The following is an 8,876-nucleotide window of genomic DNA, read 5'->3' on the forward strand; positions in this document are numbered from 1 at the left end:
TCTGAGTTCTACCAACACACACACCTTTCAGTATCAAAAATACCATTTTTAGACTCTTTCTTGACAGAAGTGCAGAAAATAGGTGATGGGTGACATATATGTCAAATGATAAATTGTTTCCTGTGGTTTTTTTAAAATTTGTCCTTTTTTTTTTTTTCTCTTTTAAACACTTTAAATGAGGTGACATTCACATCGCATGCAATTAACAAAAATATGGAATGCTTCACGAATTTGCGTGTCATCCTTGCGCAGGGGCCATGCTAATCTTCTCTGTATCGTTCCAATTTTAGTATATGTGCTGCCGAAGCGAGCACCCTTTGTTTTTATAATAAGCAAAACGAGCAGAGAAAATTACCAGAGTTCTGATTTTTTTTTTTTTACACAGTACTTACCTACCTAGAATTATTTCTATTTCCCAGGAAATATAGTTTCAACTACATAGAATACACACTCACATTTTTAGAGAAATAATTTTCAATATAATCCCAACACACGTAGTATGAGATACTTTGAGTATTTGCTGTCACATGGAATAAAATATGGTAAAAAGAACAAGCTGCAGGGCTGATCAGGTGTGGTGGTTCATGCCCGTAATCCCAAAACTTTGGGAGGCCAAGGTGGGAGGATCACTTGAAGCTAGGAGTTAAGACCAGCCTGGCAACAGAGCAAGATCCCCATCTCTAAAAATAATTAAAAACTTAAAAATAAAGAAGTACAACCTCAAATAAGGACGACTGTCAAGTCAATGTATAAGTCTGATTTTGTTATTAGCCTATTACGTGCAGTAATGATATCGTCTGAGCCCAAACCTGGCATATGACCTGGTAAACGCAAGCGGAGGGAAATGGGACAACTATTTAAATTCTGAACAGTCTATGAGAATCAGATGACCTTTTTCATGGTACTATTAAGTGTGAGGAAAATATTTTGGAACGACTTGGAAATACTTGAACACTCTTAATATTGACTTTAATTGTTCCTTGAAGTTCTTATTGTGTGCATTCGCCTGTTACAAAACTAAAATTACTATTAGTAATGAGAATTCAACTTAAGAGTCTTAACTGTGAAAACATTAAATATTAAACTTCAGATAATACAGCACTAACTTGTTCCAAGTCAAACTCCAAAGACTATTTCTATAAAGTCATTGGTTGGGCTGGCCTCCATGGCTCACATCTGTAATCCCAGCACTTTGGGAGGCTGAAGCAGGTGGATCACTTGAGGTCAGGAGTTGGAGACCAGCCTGGCCAACATAGTGAAACCTCATTTCTACTAAAAATACAAAAACTAGCCAGGCGTGGTGGCACGCACCTGTATTCTCAGCTACTCAGGTGGCTGAGGCACAAGAATTGCTTGAATCCGTGAAGTGGAGATTGCAGTGACTGAGATCACTGCAAACGAGCCTCGGTGACAGAGTGAGGCTCTGTCTCAAAAAATAAAAATAAAAGTACAATAAAGTCATTGGGAAATTGCACATTGAACAATGTCAGTATGGGCAGACATCGTAGAAAATCAATCAGAAAAGGATACCTTTTCCCTCAATTAAGAAATGTTAACTTTCCCTGAATTAAGTGGCTGCTTTGATCTATTCTGTATTTTAGTCATGGCCAGATACATCATTGTTTGTTCAGTTTGAAAGAAAAATGAAAAGAACTCAGAGAACTGTATCTGGAAAAGCATATTTACTAAGTACTTAACTGTGTACCAGTGTCAATGCTCAGATACAGAAAAAGAACAAACAGCCAAACCAACAAACGGCAATTTGGCTCCTGGCCTTAAGGAGCCTCTAAGGAAACAAACCAGTAAGTAGATGACTGCAAAATAATGTGGCGAGGTTCTGACGGGGACAGCTAGCTATTCTACCTTGTCACACAGCCAGAAAGTGGTTGAGTGACATCATCTAACATGGCATCTACCTCCCAGAACCACTTCCCGGGGATCAAACCTCCCAAGTTTCCACTGAAGGAGACTTCTTAGGGTTTAATAGAATATATGCAATGGTTGAAAATAGACTTTGAGAGGATTAAGATGGGTGGTCATTTTGAGAATAATCCTTAAACCACACAGTGGCTTCTTACAGGGATCTGCTCAATGAGATGTTAATGTCACGTCTGAAGAGTGAGTACAAAAATGCAAAGCACCAGAAAGCATGCACCACTGACGAGTTTCAAGTCGTAACCTAAATATGCAGGCCTTTCAATGGTAAGATTAGGCCTGATTAGGAACTAAAAATAATGTGTTTGCTTATTTACATAACCAAAGTGTTTGATATTGGTCAAGTTACTAATCTCCCCAGGCCTTATTTTCCTCATCTGTAAAATGGGATAATATTAGGACTGTTGTAGGGATTAAATGAGATAATCCATGTAAACTTGGAACTTTGCCTGCTGCATAATGCTATATATTTTAAGCCAAAGCATAGTGTCTAAAGCAGAGATAGAGATTTTTGTTTTGTTTTTTATTTTGAGACATGGTCTCCCTCTGTCACCCAGGCTGGAGTGCAGTGGTGCAATCACAGCTCACTGCAGCCTCAATCTCCCAGACTCAAATGGTTTTCCTACTTCAGCCTCCAGAGTAGCCGGGACCAGTGGTGCAGCCACCATGTCTAGCTAATTTTTAATTTTTTTTTTTTTTTTTTGTATAGATGAGGTCTCACTATGTTGCCCAGGCTGGTCTTGAACTCCTGGCCTCAAGCGATCCTCCCACCTCCACCTCCCAAAGTGCTGGGATTATAGGCTCAAGCCACTGTACCCAGCAGGATATTTTTAAAAAGTGAATAGGTGCAGTTTTTAAAATGTTTGGGAAGAAAGGCAGAAATCGTATTCTGAAATCTTCCTTCATTCTCTTTCATTTATTATCCGTGTGAGAATCATTTGTTAAAAAATAAAGTCCCCATCTCTTAGAGATTCATACTGAAGTATTTGTGGGTGAAATGATATGATATCCAGGATTTGTTTAAAACTAATACAGTGGGTGGGGGCTGGGGAATGAGCGAATAGATCAATGAACCAAGCTTGGCCGTATGCTGATCACTGCGGGAACCCGGTGATAAGTACAAGGAGCATTGTTATACTATTCTCTCTACTTTTGTATGTACTCGAAATGCATACTAAAAAGTTAAAAAATAATAATAAAGGCAGACTGTATAGCTACTATCTGCTCTTATGTGTAAATTCTCTGGTGCAGATTGAATGTCCAATTTTTCTTTTCAAACCAAGCAAGCATGAATTTCTGTCAAGCTGAGGCAGAAATCATGTTGCTACGGCAACTCTTCACCACATTAAGTGGCTGTAGAGTCAAAATGGCAGCAGATTTTTTTTGTTGTGTTTTCCTTTTCCAGGAAATGATCTTCATGTCAGAAAGAGAAACCCATCCCAAAGACCCCTGCCAGCGCCCATTCCCTAAATGAGCCTCACTCCCCTGCCTACCATAGGGGCTGAGGGGTATAGGCTTCCACAGTTTTGAGCCAGGAAGAATAGAGGACAAGGAGTACTGGGGCAGACTCGTGGGGGAAGCCACCTAAGTTAGGGGTTCTGCTGACTGTTGGCTGGGGCTTTACAGCTCAGGTAGGGCTGCTGGTGGACAAGCAAGGATATACCCTTATCAGGAAGGCGCCCCATCAGGAAACATCTGTTTCTTGCCTTTCATGCCCTTTCCTGACATATGCAACTGATCAATGACAAGAAATGGGGCCCAGTCCCCACTTCCTGCACATGGGACTCTGTTTCCATAGAGGACCACTATGTATCTTTAGAATTACAAGAAAACCATTCTTTGGCAGGGGATCTCGGGGTATCATTAAGTGCATCCCCTGCCTTCAGAGAGAAAGTCTCTAAATCATTCCATATGTTGACTCCAGTGGCAACATGAGGGCAGAGGGAGCCCAAGCAAGAGACATTAGGGTTAATTTCACAGCACAGAACAAACAGGCCATCCTGGCTTTGCTCACTGGAGAGATTAGATGGGGTGCCCACCCCTTGACTGTTTGCTGTATTATCCTGAGCAAGTAATTTAACCTCTGTGTGTTCAGTTATATAAGGCCAGGCACAATGGCTCATGCCTGTAATCCCAGCATTTTGGGAGGCCAGGGTGGAAGGATCTCTTGAGCCCAGGAGTTTCAGACCGGTCTGAGCAACACAGCAGGACCTCATTTCTATAAAACATTTCTAAAACATTAGCTGGGCATGGTGGTGTGCACCTGTAGTCCCAGCTGCTCAGGAGGTTGAGGTGGGAGGATTGCTTGAGCCCAGGAGTTTGAGGCTGCAGTGAGCTATGATCATGCCGCTGCACTCAGCATGGGCAACAGAGTGAGACCCTGTCTCTAAAAAAACTAAAATAATACAAAAAAATGTTAAAAAGGGTTCCCTCGAGGTTGTGGTAAGAATAAAACAAGATAAAATATGAGGAAATGGCTTGAAGAATGCAGGGATGATTTGCTACTCGTGTGAACAGGGAGGAAAATTACAAAGCCACTGTGTCATTTATTCTCCCCCCTTTTCCTTTCTTCCTTCCTCCCTCCCTCCCTTTCTCTCTCCATCTCTTTCTGCCTCTCTCTTTCTCTTTCTCTCTCTTCTTTCTTCTCCCCCTCTCTCTTTCGTATCTTTTGATTTTTAATTCCACAAATTAACCTGAGATTTATTTTTCTGGCATGTCCATAGAGACTGTCTCCTCATGTTTTCAACAAGTGGTTCATTTGTAGGCTTCTGGATGTTGACAATAAGCACCTAGTATATTGTGGGCTAGTCTGTGGGTCCGATCATTTATCCAATACCCTAATAGCACCTATCAGGTGATCTCACAGTGCTGGCTTTCTCCTTCCATCTCCCTCTAGCCAATCAAATTCAATACTTTATCATGCACACTATTATTAAGTGTTTCTGGAAATTTCCTGCACAGTACAATCCAGAAATCTGACTACCTGGAATTTCATGCACTCAGTCAAGAACTTGTCTTTATTATGAGAGTAATGAAATGTTTATTTCAACTGAGTCAACATGTAGGGGGTTTTGTTTGTTTGTTTTTATGTTTTCCTGACACTTGTGGCCAGCTACAAGAAGCCCCTAGCATCCGGCACGGCATCTGGGATTCAAAACATTTTAAAGTGACAGGAAGTCTGTTCTGGCTTGTATTTTCATATATCTCAGTGCTTCTGAACAGGCCATTTTTCACGAGGCTGCTTCTGTTCCCTGGGTTGTTGTTTATTTGTTTGTTTGCTTGCTTGTTTTTATTACTTCAGGTAGAATTGCTGACAAAGGTAAACAATCAGAGCTGAGCCTGCTGTAAGGGTTGCCATGTCTCTCTCTCTCTACTCTCGAAAACAAAGTAATACGAAGTCCCAGTTTTGGTTTTCGGAATGCTTGATGCTGCTCAGGCCATAAACAGTGTGTTAGTTGTCAAGTGCTGGAGCATGTCTTCGTTTAGTTTCCATAGGATGCTGTCTCTGGGAAGTGAAGCACATTTCTCCTCTTGAGCTCCCACAGGGTGGAGGCCCCAGAGCAGATGAGGCTGAGGCACGAATTGCAGCACACAGCAAGGAGCCTGTGGGGCAGTGGTGGGAAGAGGAGTGAGAGTGTGGAATGGAATCTCAGGTGGATCCAGAGCCATGGGGAGCCACTGTAAGGTCTAGAACAGGGTGATGCAGTGAGAGCCTTTGAAACCCCATCTGTCTTGTGGCCTCCTTCTGATCACTTTGGTAGTCTATAAACAATCACTTCAGGTCATAAAGCAATCTACCTCATGGCAGAGCAGCCAAATGGCCTAGATGAGGCTCAAACCCACTAAAACTAAGACGTCTCAGTATTAGACAAAGGAACTAACAGACTGTGAACATAATCAATGAACTTTTAAAATGGCAGTGGAGGACAGGTGCAGTGGCTCATGCCTGTAATCCCAGGACTTTGGGAGGCGAAGTGGGGAGGATAACTTGAGGACAGGAGTTCAAGACCAGCCTGGGCAACAGAGCAAGACCCCAATCTCTACAAAAAATAAAAAATTAGCCTGGTGTGGTGGCATGCACCTGTAGTTCTAGTTCCAGGTACTCTGGAGATTGAGGCAGGAGGATCACTTGAGCCTAGGAATTGAAGGCTGCAGTGAGCTGTGATTGTGCCACTGCACTCCAAACTGGGGGATAAAGCAAGACCCTGTCTCAAAGAAAAAAGAAAAATGCAGAGGAGCATCTTTCTCATTTCTAGGAAAAGTACAGATACCAAGGATTTGTTAAGGAAAGAGGCCCCAGGAATTAAAAATCTTTAAGAAGAAGATCCTATCCCTTAGTAATATTTGCCATCATCATAAAAAGCAGATAAAATTCATGCAACACTTTGCAAAATTCTTTACGAAGAAGCAAGCGAAGTCTTTGCAGAAAAGAACCTTGAACTCCAACTCAGAAAATACCTATGGTAATGTGGAAAAGATACAAGACCCCTCAGCCAAACAGATAACTATTCATTCACTGTAAATGTAACCAGTATTTTCCAGCCCACTCATTTGGGAGTAGAAGTAGCATCCCATCAATAATCACGATTTCATATTTCTCAGTACACAGTATGACGACTCACTGGCAGTAGCTGCCAAACCTTTCTTTTTCAGATTCCCAGATTCCTCCCAAACACTTCCAGGACTTCAGGGCCAGTGTTTGGCTGATGTGAAGAGTGGAAGTTGTCTCTCTTGGTCTCATGCCATTGTGTAATTTTCCTTCTTTTCTGCCCATCTCACAGCAAGGTGTCATGTATGGCCATGGAGTAGGGGGAGCAAGGAGCTGCAGGGCCTGCCTCAGTCACTCAGGGTTTACTAAGGCTCTGTATATAGGATGTCTCAACTGGGAATGGTGGCTCACGCCTGTAATCCCAACACTTTGGGAGGCTGAGGCGGGCGAATCACTTGAGGTCAGGTGTTTGAGAGCAACCTGGCCATTATGGCAAAACCCCGTCTATACGAAAAATACAAAAATCAGTTGGGCATAATGGCAAGTGCATGTCGTTCCAGCTACTCTGAGGCTGAAGAGTAGAATTGCTTGAACCCAGGAGGCAGAGGTTGCAGTGAGCCGAGATTGAGCCACTGCACTCCAGCCTGGGCCACAGAGCGAGACTCCATCTCAAAAATAATAATAATAATAATAATAATAATAATAATAATAATTAGTTTGGAATGGTGACGTGTGCCTGTAGTCCCAAGTACTGTGGAGGTTGAGGCAGGAGGATCACTTGAGCCCAGGAGTTGGAGGCTACAGTGAGATATGATTGCACTACCGTGCTCCAGCCTGGGTGACAGAGTGAGACCCTGTCTCTAAAAAAATAATAATAATAATGCCTCTGTCTTCATGGCCACCAAGAGTGCTGTTTTTGACTCCCGTGTTACATGGAAATGTTAAGGAAGTAGCTCTTAGTTTTTATTCCCTCCTATTTAATGGAAGACAGTCTACTCTATTATAAGCAAGCGATCTGAAGTCAGACAGACTTGGGATTTAGATTTTAGATACTCTTTTCTTTAGCTGTGTGACCTAGGGCCAATCATTGAGCCTCAGTTTTTCCAGCTATAAAATGGGGATGATCATAATAGTACCTCAGGACTAGGGATATCCCCAGGACTTAACTAATTGATCCGTGTAAAACGCTTGCCACAGCGCTTGATCTTTGTAAAGCACTCGGTAAACACTGTTATTGTTGTCTTTGTTGTAGTCAATGTTATGTTACTGCTGTTCCTACCACTGTCCCCTTCATGTTGGGATTTAGCTATGAGTTCACTGGGACAAGGCAAGAGAATATCGTGAGTGACAAGCACCACACTTTTAAAAGAACCTTCAACCCTATAAAGCACCTACACAATGCCTGGCACATAACACCTTCTCAGTAGGGCTGACTTCCCCTGTTGAAACAGTCTTTCCCCTCTTTAAATAAATATGTATCTGTCACCCACAGTCTGAAGGCAACACTTGATTATATTTTCTTCCCGTGTGCGTGTGTGTATGTGCGTGTGTGTGTGTGCTTTAAGCTTTTGGGATAGCTTTTAAGAGATATATCATTGTGGTTTGGGGGAAGGGTTGTATTTTGTTTTGTTTTATTTTGACCTTTGTGTCCCTGGAGCTCCTAGCTAGGTTAACGGTTCCCATTCCATCTCTTCAACAACTCTCCCGACTCCTGGAAACAGATCGGCTCAGCACTGCAGGAGTTCCCATTTTCCAGCTCTAGTGCTTCTTATAGGAAGTGTATAAAGTCCTGGGCCCAACGCTGCTGTCTGACCCACCGCCTCAACATCGGCCAGCTCCAGCCGTTCTTCCTCCCAGATTCTGTTCTGCCCAACAGCACACGTGCCTGGCTGGCCAAGAGTCTTCATTGACAGTGAAAGGAACCCTCAGATGATTTTAAGTATTTCAGAAAGTCTAACAACAATCAGAGCTGGGCCTGCTGTAAAGGTTGCCATGTCTTATTAAAATGCCATGAGCCTTGGCGTGTGGCTAGAAGTACATCAGCTTTTTGGGGCAGCACTTGTTGGTCCTGCTGGTTAGATGCGCTGAGTGTCTAACAAAAGTGGTAAACCAATTAGTCATAACTTCCTTTTTCTCTTGATGGGGATTAGGAATAATAAAGAGTTCTTGGTGGCAAAAGGCTGGATGCCTCTGCTATAGTCAATTCCATTTTACCAGTACGAATTTTCATGAAAATCAAACCAAAGGTAGCAAAACAGGATACACAGGAATATGAGGATATTATGGGCCCTTGTAACCTAATTGCAGTGAGTCCATTTGCCCACCCACAAGGAAAAGCCAAACACCGAAGCACCAGATTTTTGTACAGAGAAAGGTTTATTGCAAGGTGGCTGTGCAAGGAGACAGGAGATGGGCTCAAATCCATCTCCTTGTACTGGTCTCAAAGCAGTAC

At 42.6% G+C, this 8,876-nt stretch overlaps 1 non-coding gene across 1 annotated transcript; it reads right to left on the reverse strand.

Annotated features, from left to right (window-relative positions):
- Positions 1 to 207: 207 nt before the first annotated feature.
- Positions 208 to 314, reverse strand: LOC115900645. The gene has a single exon (XR_004060298.1). It is a non-coding gene; the product is annotated as a U6 spliceosomal RNA (small nuclear RNA).
- Between the last annotated feature and the right edge of the window lie 8,562 nt (positions 315 to 8,876).

Source organism: Rhinopithecus roxellana, chromosome 11 (genome assembly GCF_007565055.1).
Source record: "Rhinopithecus roxellana isolate Shanxi Qingling chromosome 11, ASM756505v1, whole genome shotgun sequence".
Classification (NCBI taxonomy): Eukaryota; Metazoa; Chordata; class Mammalia; order Primates; family Cercopithecidae; genus Rhinopithecus; species Rhinopithecus roxellana.